The sequence below is a fragment of the Haematobia irritans genome, chromosome 5 (assembly GCF_050003625.1).
Source record: "Haematobia irritans isolate KBUSLIRL chromosome 5, ASM5000362v1, whole genome shotgun sequence".
NCBI classification, from domain to species: domain Eukaryota; kingdom Metazoa; phylum Arthropoda; class Insecta; order Diptera; family Muscidae; genus Haematobia; species Haematobia irritans.
Genome location: NC_134401.1, coordinates 35,469,176 through 35,485,663, shown reverse-complemented (window position 1 = coordinate 35,485,663; position 16,488 = coordinate 35,469,176). Strand labels below are relative to the sequence as shown.

Below are 16,488 nucleotides of genomic sequence, written 5' to 3'. Positions count from 1 at the left end.
TGCACAAATTTGTATGACAATGAGGCACAGTTGCATACAAATTATAAGGGTAGCGTGGCCGAGCGGTCTAAGGCGCTGGTTTAAGGCACCAGTCTCTTCGGAGGCGTGGGTTCGAATCCCACCGCTGCCAAGAGTTTTTTAGGGAATAGTAATGATACTCAAATTCTGTCCATCTTCTCTAGCTACAAAAGAAAGTTTGGTATTAATGTTGTATTCTTGTATATTAAAAGAGGGGGTATTGAATTAATTAGGATTATACTGCGCCGAAAAAAATCCCTCTCCCAGTACTACGTATCAAATCTTGGCCCCTCTACTTTTGGGCCTTTATTATTTTCATATGGGCGATTCTCATCACTGATTTTATAAATATCAATTTGCATTTAACATTTGGATCTAAATTAAATTACTGGTATATATCTGGGTAGCGTGGCCGAGCGGTCTAAGGCGCTGGTTTAAGGCACCAGTCTCCTCGGAGGCGTGGGTTCGAATCCCACCGCTGCCAAGGGTTTTTTGAGTAAGCTACACTAAATTACAGAAATAATTCAAGAGAGGAGAAGAAGAGAAGAGAGGTGGTAGGTTATCTCCCCCATATAAAGCTGCAAAATTATTGTAAAATTACCGAAATATGGATCCGAAACTCTTACAAGATTTGACTCTGCTGCATACTGATGTGATGTAATAGTTCTGGAATAATAAAGATAAAGATCTATGTTTAACTTGGTCGAGTCAATTATCTTAGAATAAATTCGATGGTGACATAAATCTATCTCTAAGTTTGTCCAGCTTAGGAGGGTATAGTAGCAGCCCGTAATTTTCAGCTCTCATTTAGGCTCATCCAGTCCATTATAATACCACAAATGTTGATATTTTCTCTTCTCAATGAGTGCTTCCCGATTCTATGTTTAGCTCAATGATTTATTTTTTTATAGCCCGAATGGGGTTTCCAATTGCTTTAAAATCACCCAGAGAGAGACACCTTGAAACACTCAGAACTGGCACCAGCATTACTGGGAAGTCAAAATTTCAATATACTGAGGCATCACCCCCAAAAAAGAGTTTATTTTTATACAATTTTTTTATTATATCACATTTTTTTTTTTAAATTCATGTCACTTAATGGTAGCGTGGCCGAGCGGTCTAAGGCGCTGGTTTAAGGCACCAGTCTCCTCGGAGGCGTGGGTTCGAATCCCACCGCTGCCACAAGTAATATTTTGGTGTGTTTCCAACATTATAAAGGGTGGTTAAAATTTCAAGGGCCGATGTTGATTTTGAATAAAACACAAACTATTTAGGAAATTATTGTAATTTTATTTTATTATGATATATTGGTTTTACTCAATTATGTATGGAACACAATATCGGCCAAATGGGCGCCGCGACCTCGGTGGCACACCTTCATCCGATGGTCCAAATTTTCGATGACTCTGAGGCATAATGGAGGTTCTATGCCGTTAATGTGCCGAATTAGCTCATCCTTTAGCTCTTGAATTGTTGCTGGCTTATCGACGTACACCTTTTCTTTCAACTAACCCCAAAGAAAAAAGTCCAACGGTGTCAAATCACATGATCTTGGCGGCCAATTGACATCGCAGCCCATAAACCGCACCAAACAGTCACTCTTTGTGGGTGCATTGGTTTTTCGACAATCACTCTTGGATTCTCATTCGCCCAAATGCGGCAATTCTGTTTATTGACGAATCCACTGAGGTGAAAATGTGCCTCATCACTGAAGGTGATTTTCTTCGAAAACTGAACCATTCTTGGAACCATTTAATACGTTGTTGGATTGTGTATCTCTCCATGGTTGAATAAGTCTGGAATACAGAAATGTCAAATAAAATTCGGAAAAAACTTGGCGTTTAGGTGTGGTTCACATTCAACATCGGCCCTTACAATTTAACCACCCTATATCTAAATGAATTTGCTGAATTTTGTAAAACTTACATATCATATTATCAAGTGTTATTTGGATTGTCTTTAACTACACTGACAAAAAAAAATATTTACGTGATACTATCGATTACGCAACCTAAATTTTAGGTTCCTTAAATAATGAAATTTTAATTAGAAGAAAGTTTCTAATCTTTGTTCAAACATATTTTTTACCATAGGATGGGGGTATATTAACATTGTCATTCCGTTTGTAACACATCGAAATATTGCTCGAAGACCCCATAAAGTATATATATATATTCTGGATCGTGGTGAAATTCTGAGTCCATCTAAGCATGTCCGTCCGTACGTCTGTTGAAATCACGCTAACTTCCGAGCGAAACAAGCTATCGACTTGAAACTTGGAACAAGTAGTTGTTATTGATATAGGTCAGATGGTATTGAAAATGGGCCATAACGGTCCACTTTTACGTATAGCCCCCATATAAACGGACCCCCAGATTTGGCTTGCGGAGCCTCAAAGAGAAGCAAATTTCATCCGATCCGCCTAAAATTTGGTATATGATGTTGGTATATGGTCTCTAACAACCATGCAAAAATTGGTCCACATCGGCCCATAATTATATACAGCCCCCATATAAACCGATCCCCAGATTTGGTTTGCGGAGCCTCAAAGAGAACCAAAATATATCCGATCTTGCTGAAATTTGGTACATGGTGTACATGGTGTTGATATATGGTCTCCAAAAACCATGCAAGAATTGGTCCACATGGGTCCATAATTATATATAGCCCCCATATAAACCGATCCCCAGATTTGGCTTGCGGAGCCTCAAAGAGAAACAAATTTCATCCGATCCACCTGAAATTTGATACATGGTGTTGGTATATGCTCCCTAACAACCATGCAGAAATTGGTCTACATGGGTCCCTAATTATATATAGCCCCCATATAAACCGATCCCCAGATTTGGCTTGCGGAGCCTCAAAGAGAAGCAAATTTCATCCGATCCGGCTGAAATTTGGTACATGGTGTTGGTATATGGTCTCTAACAACCATGCTAAAATTCGTCCACATTGGTCCATAATTATATATAGCTCTTATATAAACCGATCCCCTGATTTGGCTTGCGGAGCCTCAAAGAGAAGCAAATTTCATCCGATCATGCTGAAATTTGGTACATGATGTTGGCATATGGTCTCTAACAATCATGCAAAAATTGGTCCACATCGGTCCATAATTATATACAGCCCCCGTATAAACCGATCCCCAGATTTGGCTTGATGAGCCTCTAAGAGAAGCAAATTTCATCCGATCTGGCTGAAATTTGGTACATGATATTGGCATATGTTCTCTAATGACCATGCAAAAATTGGTCCACATCGGTCCATAATTATATATTGCCTCCATATAAACCGATTCTCCGATTTGGCTTGAGGAGCCTCTAAGAGAAGTATATTTCATCCGATCCGGTTGAAATTTGAAACATGGTGTTAGTATATGGTCTCTAATAACCGTGCCAGAATTGATCCATATCGGCCCATAATTATATATAGCCTCCATATAAACCGTTCTCCAGATTTGACCTCCGGAGCCTCTAGAAGGAGAAGAATTCATCCGATCCCGTTCAAATTGGGAACGTGGTGTTAGTATATGGTCGCTAACAATCATACCAAAATTGGTCCATATCGGTCTATAGTTATATATAGCCGATCTCCAATCACACAAAAATGGGTCCATATCGGTTCATAATCATGGTTGCCACTGGAGCCAAAAATAATCTACCAAAATTTTATTTCTATAGAAAATTTTGTCAAAATTTTATTTCTATAGAAATTTTTGTAAAAATTTTATTTCTATAGAAAATTTTGACAAAATTTTATTTCTATAGAAAATTGTGTTAAAATTTTATTTCTATAAAAAATTTTGTAAAAATTTTATTTATATAGAAAATTTTGACAATATTTTATTTCCATAGAAAATTTTGTCAAAATTTTATTTCTATAGAAAATTTTGTTAAAATGTTATTTCTACAGCAAATTTTGTTAAAATTTTATTTCTATAGAATATTTTGTCCAAATTTTACTTCTATAGAAAATTTTGTCCAAATTTTACTTTTATAGAAAATTGTGACAAAATTTTATTTCTATAGAAAATTGTGTTAAAATTTTATTTCTATAGAAAATTTTGTCAAAATTTTATTTCTATAGAAAATTTTGTTAAAATTTTATTTCTATAGAAAATTTTGTTAAAATTTTATTTCTATAGAAAATTTTGTCCAAATTTTACTTTTATAGAAAATGTTGTCAAAATTTTATTTCTATAGAAAATTTTGTCAAAATTTTATTTCTATAGAAAATTTTGTCAAAATTTTATTTCTATAGAAAATTTTGTCAAAATTTTATTTCTATAGAAAATTTTGTCAAAATTTTATTTCTACAGAAAATTTTGTCAAAATTTTATTTCTAAATAGAAAATTTTGTCAAAATTTTATTTCTATAGAAAATTTTGTCAAAATTTTATTTCTATAGAAAATTTTGTCAAACTGAATTATATTTGTATTTAATCGGCCTTTTTTGTTTAATATACCAATACCAAAATTCTTAAGTGAAGATCAAAATCTTTGAATCCAAATAAACTTTTTTTTTGAGTGTATAGTTTAACTTCTCTTCATCACATTCATTATAGAGCCCGGTTTTCCATTTTGACTTCTTAATCACCTAGACGCTGTCATAAACGTGATAGAGCTCCTGTTTGGTCACATCGCTATTTAATCTCACAATGCTGCCATCAGTTGATTGAAAGTTAATTCGTGATCAACAAATTGAAAATCCTAAAACAAAACCGAAATTTTTATATCAAAAACTTCTTTTGTTCATATCTCCAAAAAAGTAAAAGGAGCTTAATTCGTTATCACCCAAAAAAAATCCATCCAAATACTTAAAACCTCCCAAACCAAGTGTCGTAGAGCCAAAAGGAGGTTAATACGCGACCACCATAAAAAAAATGGAAAATTTTAGTCGAAACCCTGAAAACACCGAAATTTTTATATGAAATACTTTTTTTTTCCTCATACCTCCTAACTTAAGAGTCTTAGAGCAAAAAGGAGGTTAATTCGCGATCAGCCCCAAAAAATCGAAAATTTAATTCAAATTTTGAAAACACCGAAATTTTTATATGAAAAAATTCTTATGCTCATATCTACTAAACTAAGCATCGTAGAGCAATAAGAAGGTTAATTCGTAATCACATCCAAAAAATAAAAAATTCAATCAAAATCCTGAAAACCCGATATTTTCATATGTAAAACTTCTTTTATTCATATCCCCTAAATTAAGCAACGTAGAGCAAAAAGTAGTTTAATTCGCAATCACTCCCCAAAATTTCGTAAATAAATTTAAATTTTTGTTATAAAAACATCTTTTGTTGATATCTTCTAAACTATAGAAAATGATGTTCCAAAATCGTGAACGGACGGTGACAAAATGAAACGGAAACGTTCACGAAAAATTAAAACGGAATGTCGCATATATGCGACGTATATCGAAAAGGAGGTTAATTCGTAATCACCCTCCAAAAAATCGAAAATCCCATCCAAATCCTGAATAAAGTAAAAAAAAAATACATGAATAACTTTCTTTACTCATATCTCCCAAACTAAGGGTCGTAGAGCCAAAATGAGTTTAAGTTGTGATCACCCAAACAAAATTGAAAATACCATCCAAATTCTGAAAAATCTGAAATTTTTATTTGAAAAATTTCGTTTGCTCATATCTCCTATCCTTAAAGCGAAAACGAGTTTAATTCGTGATCACCCTTCAAAAATCGAAAATTCCATCCAAATTTTGATGAAACCAATTTTTCTTTTTTTTTGGAAAATGGTCCAATCATGGCTTTTTTCCTCTCAATAATACTACCAGCTCTTCTTAGGAAAATAAATCGTTGGTTATCCTAGAATAAGAGCCTAGTTTAAGCACTTTTTATCTGACGTGACATCTTCATTAAATATTTTCTTTTGTTTGGCTCCTAAAAGTATACATCATTATTGCTCTAAATTGCACAGACTTAGCATATGCTTCCTACTTTATCTAATATATTTATTTTCGATATATTCTCTTCATCGTATACAGATGATTTATTTTCCATTCGATAGTCCTTATGGTTAACAACATGGGATTTCCACCTTCTCTAAAAGCATAGTGATTTACTTTGCATGGATTTTCTTCCACTCCAACACAATTCAGCCATTTATGCCTTTGCATACCAATATTGACTTGTTGTCATGCATTGCATTGAACCATGTTGCTAGACCGTAGACCATAACCGGAAGCAGTTTTGATGTTTGCGTTAAGATAGTGTCAATTTGTGTCACTTGATAAATGACTTTAAATTATGTCTGGCCTTAAGGTGAGTAGTGGTGCTGGTGCAGTTAGTGTCAGATGCATATAAATTCACCAAACCAGTAAACTGAGTAGCCATACATCAGCATGAAAATAATAGGTGAGTTTTTTTTGTGAGTATAGATAGTTTTTGTGAAAATGAAAAAAAAATTAGACCAGAGAATAGCTACAATACACCGATACCTTCCGATGTATTATGCCTTCTCTCGTAGTTGCAGTTGACAAATACTCTAAATTTTCTACATAGGGTATTTAACCATACTAGTTGTGGATAGACAACCACCACCCAGGAAAGTATGGGTTAATCTTCAATTTCTAGAGCTCGAGTTTCAGCGTTACATAAGAGTGCATTTAGATCAGGCAACATATCAGACAGGTTTGAATGGGATTCATGAGGATACTATAATTGCAGCGGTGAGAAGCCACATGGTTAATCTTGTTCTCGGAGTCCGTCCATAACACCAGAGGAAAGAGACCTATCACGGGAGACCGGAATAAGTTTGGAGCAATAAAGATCAGTCGTCTCAATTCCTATATATCACGAGTCATCTTTTCGCTTCTCATACTAAACCTATACGACCCACTACCAGATCAGGTAGCTCTAAAAAGGTTTCATGAGGATAATATTGCTGAAGCGGTGAGAAGCTACATTTTCAATCCTATTCTCGAAGGCCGATCACAGCCCATAGCTACGAAGAAAAGAAATCTCTCACGGCATGCCAGGAAGAAGCTACATTGTCAAAACCTGATCTCGGAGTCCGACCACCGCCTATAGCACGGGAGCAACTAGACCTCCCAGGACAAACCAGAGTAGATTTGAACCAACTAAGATGCTGTCGTCTCAATTCCTATTCAAGTGTGATCGATGGTAGCCTGGCTGACGTGTGTCGCATTGTTATCAAGGATCACAAGACTCGAGTTATTTTTTTTTTGAGTCCATCGGCAGGCCGGGTAGGTCTGAAAAGGATTCATGCTGTAGCCGAAGCTGTGAGAAACTACAAGATCAATCCTGTTCTCGGAGGCCCACCGCCGTCCATAGCACCGCAGGAACGAGACTTCCCACGACAGTCCTGGGTAGTTTCGGCCCAATTAAGATGAGGCAAGCTCTGCCGCCTCAATTCCTATTTATGTGTGATGGACGGTAGACTGGCTGACGTGTGTCCCATTGAAATCAAGGGTCACATAACTTAAGTCATTTTTTTCGCTTCCCCTACTCAATCTACCAGACTCTCCACTTGATCAGGCTACATACTAGGCAGCTCTGAATTCGTGAGGATACTATAACAGAAGCTGCCTTGTTAATCTTCTCACATCAGGCTGGTCTGAGCAGTATTCATGACGATATTTTAGCTGAAGTGGTGAGACACTGCTTAGTTAATCCTGTTCTCGGAGTGCGACTACCGTCCATCAGAAGAAGTATTTTTTTGCCAAACTTAGGCAACTGCAGTCACCACAATTCCTATTAATCAACGATTGGTAGAAGAGTGACTCGAGTTAATCTTTTCGCTTACCTACAACTCACCAGCAAATCACTAATGTACCAAAAATGCAACACAGGATGAAGACGCAACACACAGTTTCAACAACAACCAGTCGACACGCATTGCGGTCGTTCCTACACACCGGCGTCGACACAAGGAACTCCTCCGTGTCCAATGACTGCAACAATCCTACGGGAATTCAAGTATGTATGACTACCCAAACCATTTTTCTTCCTGGGTAAATTCTGCCTGCCAGTCTGCTCAAAACATTCCTTCTTTGTGTCGGCGACATTGAAAACAATCCAGGACCAGTGAAATACGTGATTTCAGTCTGTTAGCGACCTGTCACATGCGCAGGTTACTCTGTGATGTGAAGCAAACGTCAAGAATGTAAACACTGGATAAACGTGTGTTGTTCGGGACTCAAGGAAGAGGGGGTACACTCCTGCTTTCAAGTGTCCCACCTGTGTGCACCCGCTTCCCCCCTACCATATCACCTATAGTCACAATAGCAACGCCCTTTCATAATGTGACTGCAAATCCCATATCACCTAACATTACATACCCCTACCCATTCATCAGACCTTAGTCACGAGTCCGTCTGTAAATAATAGTATATATGGTCCAGAGTCATTTTAGGGCTTGGAGAAATAAATTCAGCAGCCAAACTAATTCGGTGCTCTAACTGCAAGACCTCGCCCCATCTGAACTCTTCAGACCTCAGGAATTCGGACCAATATACAGATTTTGTTGAAATCCGATGCCGAAGAACCCAGCAATCTCAGCCGTCATCATCCACTGATAGTAGCCATTATACGACGACATTAGTTGACTCTTCCTTGTCACCACATTCTGCAGCACAGCCAATTGGACAGAGAACAACAGCCCCTACCACTAATGGGAACTAGTTGAGGAGCCTCAAGTTCCAAGAAAGATTACTGAAATTACAAATTTCATGGACAAGAAAGGAATTCACATTGCCGCGCTCTAGGAAACTAAATTCTCCAGTACGAAATGATCGCTCTAGGCCATCCTTCAACTTTGTCCTAAGACAAGACATAAAAAGGAATGCCGATTGGGGAATAGCCTTCATTGTCCATGATTCTGTGAGATACAGGCCAATGTCATTTACCCATTTGAAGATACAGGAAGTAACTGTTACGGTGGGGTACGTAAATAGATATATGTGTGATAAACGTATATATTCCTCCCGATTTCGGGTTTCCCGGCAGGATATAAGCCAGTACTGGGGCAATACTTTAGTAGTCAGCCAACTATTCTATTAGGCGACCTGAATGCTCATCATGCCAATTGATACTCAGAGCTTGGATGTGAGGCTTGAGGAAAATTGATTGCTAATCATGTGGATGACACAGATTTCTGTGTATTAAAAACTACCCGCATAACGGCCTCATGCCGAAACTCCCCGGACTGCACCATGGCTTGCTCTGAACTTCTCTTATCGCTGAGTGATGCCCGATTCTATGTTTAGCTCAATGACAAGGGACCTTCTTTTTATAGACGAGTCCGAACGGCTCTCCAGATTGCGGTGAAATCACTTAGAGAAGCTTTGAAACACTCAGAAATGACTCCAGCTTTGCTGAGATGGGATAATCCAACGCCTGAAAACTTTTTGGTGTTTGGTCGAAAATGGATTTGAACCCACGACCATGCTAACCATTGCACCACGGCGTTCCGTGGCGCAGATAACATGGCATGCAGACATAACCATGAACTTTGACTACCTCCCGATTACGGTGAACTAGGGACAGACATCACTATCCCAGAGAAGTGAACGTTTATGTACTTTGGTAAAGCTAAGTGGGAGCTATTTTCCTGGCTACTAGAGTACTTACTAACATTCTCCGAACCTGGTATGATAAACATTCCAGAATGCTTCGCCTAATCAAAGTCGGCGGCAACATGTCTGGTCTCACGGCATAGTCAACATGGTGTCTAGAAATGCCCATGAACTCTGACCATCTCCCGATTACGGTGAAAATTAGGGACATACATCCTTATGCCAGAGAAGATAACGTTTATGAACTTTGGAAAAGCTAACTGGGAGCTATTTACCTCGCTAACAGAGTACTCAGTAACATTCTCTGAACTTGATATGATAATCATACCATCATGCTGAACTTTATAGATAATCATACTAATCAAACCAGAATGCTTCGCCTACTTAAGGGAGTGCAACCATTCACTTCCATTGTTTTTAACGGGTTTTCTATTTTGGGGTAAAAAAATAACTCGAATTTCTATTCGATCGCGCCGTTGATCGATTTAGCCAACGATTATTATCATAAATATCTTTATTATGTAACGGGGTTTTCTCATCGGCTGAGGTAAGCCTAGGCGCCTCCAGAACCTCCGTAAGAACCCTCTAAACCTTTCGAAATAATTACTTAATTCGGTTTTATTTATAAAAACTATTTTGCAATCTACTTGTGTGATATTTGACAATCTCTCTAATATAATTAGGATCTGATAGGAGCATTCATTCGGGATGTCGTCGATATGGCAACTGATGTCTTCGCTTGCTTGATGATCAGGATTTGATGAGCGATTCGCTTCGTTGATGAGTGCGTCGGTTTCTTGATGGTCGGTGGTTGTTGATTATTCGGTTTGTTGATGAACGGTGATGTATGAGGACGTCGTTTCGTAGAGCTTCAGTAATTGATGAGGTATTCGGTTTGACACATAGATGATGTCGCTAGGATTAAATGCATATTATTTTTATATAGTACCAACCTTCAAATGATTCGTGTAAGTCAATTAGTTTGTGAAATAGAGCGTCTTTTGTGAAGCAACTTTTGTTATTGTGAAAAAAATGAAACAGGAACTTCGTGTTTTGATAAAATACTGTTTCCTGAAGGAAAGAAATACGGTGGAAGCAAAAACTTGGCTTGATAATGAGTTTCCGGACTCTGCCCCAGGGAAATCAACAATAATTGATAGGTATGCAAAATTCAAGCGTGGTGAAATGAGCACGGAGGACGGTGAACTCAGTGGACGCCCTAAAGAGGTGGTTACCGACGAAAACATAAAAAAAAAATCCACAAAATGATTTTGAATGACCGTAAAATGAAGTTGATCGATATCAAAGGACAGATATCAAAGGAACGTGTTGGTCATATCAATCATCAATATTTGGATATGCGGAAGCTCTGTGCAAAATTGGTGCCGCGCGAGCTCACATTTGACCAAAAACAATAACGTGTTGATGATTTTGAGCGGTGTTTGCAGCTGTTAACTCGTAATACCCCCGAGTTTTTCCGTCGATATGTGACAATGGATGAAACATGGCTCCATAACTACACTCCTGAGTCCAATCGACAGTCGGCTGAGTGGACAGCGACCGGTGAACCGTCTCCGAAGCGTGGAAAGACTCAAAAGTCCGCTGGCAAAGTAATGGCCTCTGTTTTTTGGGATGCGCATCTAATAATTTTTATCGATTATCTTGAGAAGGGAAGAACCATCAACATTGACTATAATATGGCGTTATTGGAGATTTTGAAGGTCGAAATCGCGGCAAAACGGTCCCATATGAAGAAGAAAAAAGGGTTGTTCCACCAAGACAACGCACCGTGCCACAAGTCATTGAGAAAGATGGCAACAATTCATGAATTGGGCTTCGAATTGCTTCCCACCGTATTCTCCAGATCTGGCCCCTAGCGACTTTTTCTTGTTCTCAGACCTCAAAAGGATGCTCGCAGGGGAAAAAAATTGGCTGCAATGAAGAGGTGATCGCCGAAACTGAGGCCTATTTTGAGGCAAAACCGAAGGAGTGCTACTAAAATGGTATCAAAAAATTGGAAGGTCGTTATAATCGTTGTATCGCTCTTGAAGGGAACTATGTTGAATAATAAACACGAATTTTGACAAAAAAAAAATGTGTGTTTTCTTTGTTAGGTCGGGGACTTATCAGCCAACCTGCTATCTGTGGTGGAACAGTAGACACGATGGTCTCTGTGGTGGAACAGTAGGCTCGACGGTCTTCATGGTGGAACAGTAGGTCCGAAGGTCGTGGTGGTGGTCTAAGTGGGGGAACAATAGGCCTGAAGGTCTCTGTGGTGCAACAGTAGGCCCGAAGACCTCTGTGGTGGAACAGTAGGCGCGATGGTATCTGTGGGGGAACAGTAGGCGCGATGGTCTCTGTGGGGGAACAATAGGCCCGAAGGACTCTGCGTAATATTTATTTCGCGTGTGGGAATAAATTCCTCAGACGACGCAAAAAAAATATCACCGAACTTCGAGCGGAGCGATGTGCAATGAGCCACTCGTAGCACGAGTGGCTCCTAGCTGTATACTGTAGACGCCGCTGTTTTCCCCAAGTCTCAGTGAGTCGCCTATCCGAGTCTCCCTTTTGATTGACACAAAGTCCACCATATTTATAAAGCATACAATGAAGTGACTGGGAATTGTCACTGCTTGCATGAAATAAACAATTCATTTTCGTCACCAGAAATCACTCGTATGTAGCAACCCACAGCCACTAAGCGGTTGATCATATGACCTAGTGGTGGGTTATGTGTGTGTGTTGTATCGGGTGACGCAGGTAGCGTTAATAATGTAAGGCAAAATGGACTTGGTCACTTTTGTACGTAAAAAGTACTAAGTCAATTTTGTCACATTACAATTATTGATATAACATTGTATACTTTTAGGAGCCTGAGAAAAACTACAAATTTATTTCAAAACTAAAATTGATAAGAAATCTTAATCACAAATGAACAGTTACGATTGTAAAATGTAACCATTGGTTATGTTTCCTATTCCAGGTCTATAAATTCCCAGTAGGCATTCCAGTAGAAAGCCTTTTAGTGGTCTCGTTGACAATACAAAACACAACCAATGTCTCTTTGAATGCTTGCACAGCACTTAATTAAGTTACATTCAAATGTGAAAACATTTCAAACTTAAATAAAACTACACAAGAGATATTCTCAGTTTCTTTTAGCAATTTTGCCATATAAGGATTAACCTCAAGCTACAACGTGATGCATTCCACAAGGATAACTATGGCTATCCTCCCGGGATAAAAGCAGCCATCCATTTCATGTTAAATAGGGTCCTTTGTTAATGTTCTCTTGCAAATGTCAAATGTCAGGTATGTGATGTGAACCGGCATCATCAAAGTTGAAAAAATTCTCCTGGTATGCTTTGCTGAGGGAACTTAAACCTGAACATGTTCGGTATCCATCAATGTCTCATTTAATAGAAATTGCATAGAATATCCATTGCTGCTAAAGGAAATTAAAAGATCGTTTGTTAGCATTCCAAATGTCAATGTTCATTCCTTTTCATCTTTCTATGGCATTGCATGTACACAACTCCCTTTTCAAGATTAAATTCCATTTCGATTTCGTGTTCAATTCACACGAAAGTCTTTTTTCGTAAATTTTTAAACATTTTCCAATAAATTATATTGCATGTTGCATTCTTAACATAATACGAACGTGACCTCAAGTTTGCGGATGTGCCGTTTTTTTTTTTTTGTTGTGGGATCGAGGGTTTGTAAGCATTTTACGTAAATTTTAAATTCGTATTTGTCTAGTCTCGTTTTATGAACATTTATCGCCGATGCTAGTAAAAATGGTTGGCATAGAATACTTATTTCGTATGCATGAAAAGTCTTGTCTTGATTAAGAAACCAAGAAAAGGACATTGTGGTAAGTGAATGTGAGTTTCAAAGAAAAATTTAATTTTGTCTGTGTGCTTTTTTTTGGCAACAAGTCTTTTATTAAGGATTTTTCTGTTGCCTATATTTAGGTGGATGAATTTTTGTGGTAAGAAAGTGCTGCATACTGAAATAGGATTGCATACAAAAGTCTTAACTTTGTGTAAGAGTTACAGATGATAAAAACGCTTCCATATAAGTGGCCTTCATTCGGCCGAAAAACCCACCGCACGCTACACCAAAATGGCTCTACAGTATTTTAGACCATTCCCGACGAACTCCCGTTTGAGGAGTTCGACACTTTTGGTGCCAAACTTACTCTTCATAACACCCCAGGAGCAAAATTCTAACGAATGGAGAGAGTTTTCTTTTAGCCATTGTACGGTACGGCGGAGAACTGTTGGAATGTTCATGGTGTGCGGCCTAAATGTTTGTCAGCCCAGTACTTTAGTTCTGTCTTTAGGACATTTTCCCGATAATATTCGGACCAATACCGACGGAGTGCGATCTTTTGGTATTTTTACAGCCAAATTTACTCTCCAAAATACCTCAGGCCCAAAAGACCAACGGATTAAGATCCGGAGATTTTGGTTGCATTTTACGGTGCTGAGTCCTGTTGAAATGTCCATGGTCTCCAGCTAAAATATTTGTCAGCTCAGTGTTTTAGTTCTGTCTTTAGGACATTTTTCCAATAATATTGGGACCCTTTCCGGCAAAGTGTCGCCTTAAGATGATGGACACTTTCGGTAGTTTTGGTGCCAAACTTACTCTCCGAAATATTCGAGTCGCAAAAGTTCAATAGATTGAGAGAGCAATGGTGCTGAGAACTGTTGGAATAACAGGTTGGCTGATAAGTCCCCGGTCTAACAAAGAAAAACACATTTTTTTTTGTCAAAATTCGTTTTTATTATTCAACATAGTTCCCTTCAAGAGCGATACAACGATTATAACGACCTTCCAATTTTTGATACCATTTTGGTAGTACTCCTTCGGTTTTGCCTCAAAATAGGCCTCAGTTTCGGCGAAGTTTTTTCCCTGCGAGCATCCTTTTGAGGTCTGAGAACAAGAAAAAGTCGCTGGGGGCCAGATCTGGAGAATATGGTGGGTGGGGAACAACACTTTTTATACCCTCCACCATAGGATGGGGGGTATATTAACTTTGTCATTCCGTTTGTAACACATCGAAATATTGCTCCAAGACCCCATAAAGTATATATATTCTGGGTCGTGGTGAAATTCTGAGTCGATCTGAGCATGTCCGTCCGTCCGTCTGTTGAAATCACGCTAACTTCCGAACGAAACAAGCTATCGACTTGAAACTTGGCACAAGTAGTTGTTATTGATGTAGGTCGGATGGTATTGCAAATGGGGCATATCGGTCCACTTTTACGTATAGCCCCAATATAAACGGACCCCCAAATTTGGCTTGCGAGGTTTCTAAGAGAAGCAAATTTCATCCGATCCGGCTGAAATTTGGTACATGGTGTTAGTATATGGTCTCTAACAACCATGCAAAAATTGGTCCACATCGGTCCATAATTATATACAGCCCCCATATAAACCGATCCCCCGATTTGGCTTGCGAGGCCTCTAAGAGAAGCAAATTTCATCCGATCCGGCTGAAATTTGGTACATGGTGTTAGTATATAGTGTCTAACAACCGTGCAAAAATTGGTCCACATCGGTCCATAATTATATATAGCCCCCATATAAACCGATCCCCCGATTTGGCTTGCGAGGCCTCTAAGAGAAGAAAATTTTATCCGATCCGGCTGAAATTTTGTACGTGGTGTTAGTATATGGTCTCTAACAACCATGCAAGAATTGGTCCACATCGGTCCATAATTATATATAGCCCCCAAATAAACCGATCACCAGATTTGACCTCCGGAGCCTCTTGGAAGACCAAAATTCATCTGATTCAGTTGAAATTTGGTACGTGGTGTTAATATATGGCCTCAAACTCCCATGCAAAAATTGGTCGAAATTGGTCCATAATTATATATAGGCCCCATATAAACCGATCCCCAGATTTGACGTCCAGAGCCCCTTGGAAGAGCAAAATTCTTCCCATTCGGTTGAAATTTGGTACGTGGTATGGTATCCAACAACGTGGTATGGTATCCAACAACCATGCAGGAATTGGTTCCTACCAGCCCATAATTACATATAGCTTCCATATAAACCGATCCCCAGATTTGACCTCCGGTGCCTTTTGGAGAAGCAAAATTCATCCGATCTGCTTGAAATTTGGTACGTGGTGATCGTATATAATATTTAACAACTATGCCAAAAGTGGTCCATATCAGTCCATAATCATATATAGCCCCATATAAACCGATCCCGAGATTTGGTTTTGGAGCCTCTTGGATGAGCAAATTTCATCCGAGTGAGTTGAAATTTGGTACATTGTGCTAGTATATGGTCGTTAACAACCATGCCTAACTAGGTCCATACACGCAGAGAAGGAATATGATCACCACAAACATGTTTCAAGAGCAAAATGTTATTTTTGTATGGCGACCATGTAACATGTTTGTCACTAAAATGTTATTTTCTCGTCGAATATGGGGCCGTTTTCCGCAATTTCGACCTTCAAACGCTCCAATAACGCCATATAATAGTCACTGTTGATGGTTCTTCCCTTCTCAAGATAATCGATAAAAATTATTCCATGCACATCCCAAAAAACAGAGGCTATTACTTTGCCAGCGGACTTTTGAGTCATTCCACGCTTCGGAGACGGTTCACCGGTCGCTGTCCACTCAGCCGACTGTCGATTGGACTCAAGAGTGTAGTGATGGAGCCATGTTTCGTCCATTGTCACATATCGACGGAAAAACTCGGGTGTATTACGAGTTAACAGCTGCAAACACCGCTCAGAATCATCAACACGTTGTTGTTCTTGGTCGCTCGCGTAGACACCCATTTTGCACAGAGCTTCCGCATATCCAAATATTGATGAATGATATGACCAACACGTTCCTTTGATATCTTTAAGGCCTCTGCTATCTCGATCAACTTCATTTT

General features: G+C 38.8%; 3 non-coding genes across 3 annotated transcripts; all 3 read left to right on the top strand.

The window, feature by feature from the left end:
- The first annotated feature begins 48 nt into the window (after positions 1-48).
- Positions 49-130, top strand: TRNAL-AAG (transfer RNA leucine (anticodon AAG)). The gene has a single exon. It is a non-coding gene; the product is annotated as a tRNA-Leu (tRNA).
- A 290-nt stretch (positions 131-420) lies between these two features.
- Positions 421-502, top strand: TRNAL-AAG (transfer RNA leucine (anticodon AAG)). Its single transcript has one exon. It is a non-coding gene; the product is annotated as a tRNA-Leu (tRNA).
- Positions 503-1,118: 616 nt separating this feature from the next.
- Positions 1,119-1,200, top strand: TRNAL-AAG (transfer RNA leucine (anticodon AAG)). Its single transcript has one exon. It is a non-coding gene; the product is annotated as a tRNA-Leu (tRNA).
- Positions 1,201-16,488: the final 15,288 nt, after the last annotated feature.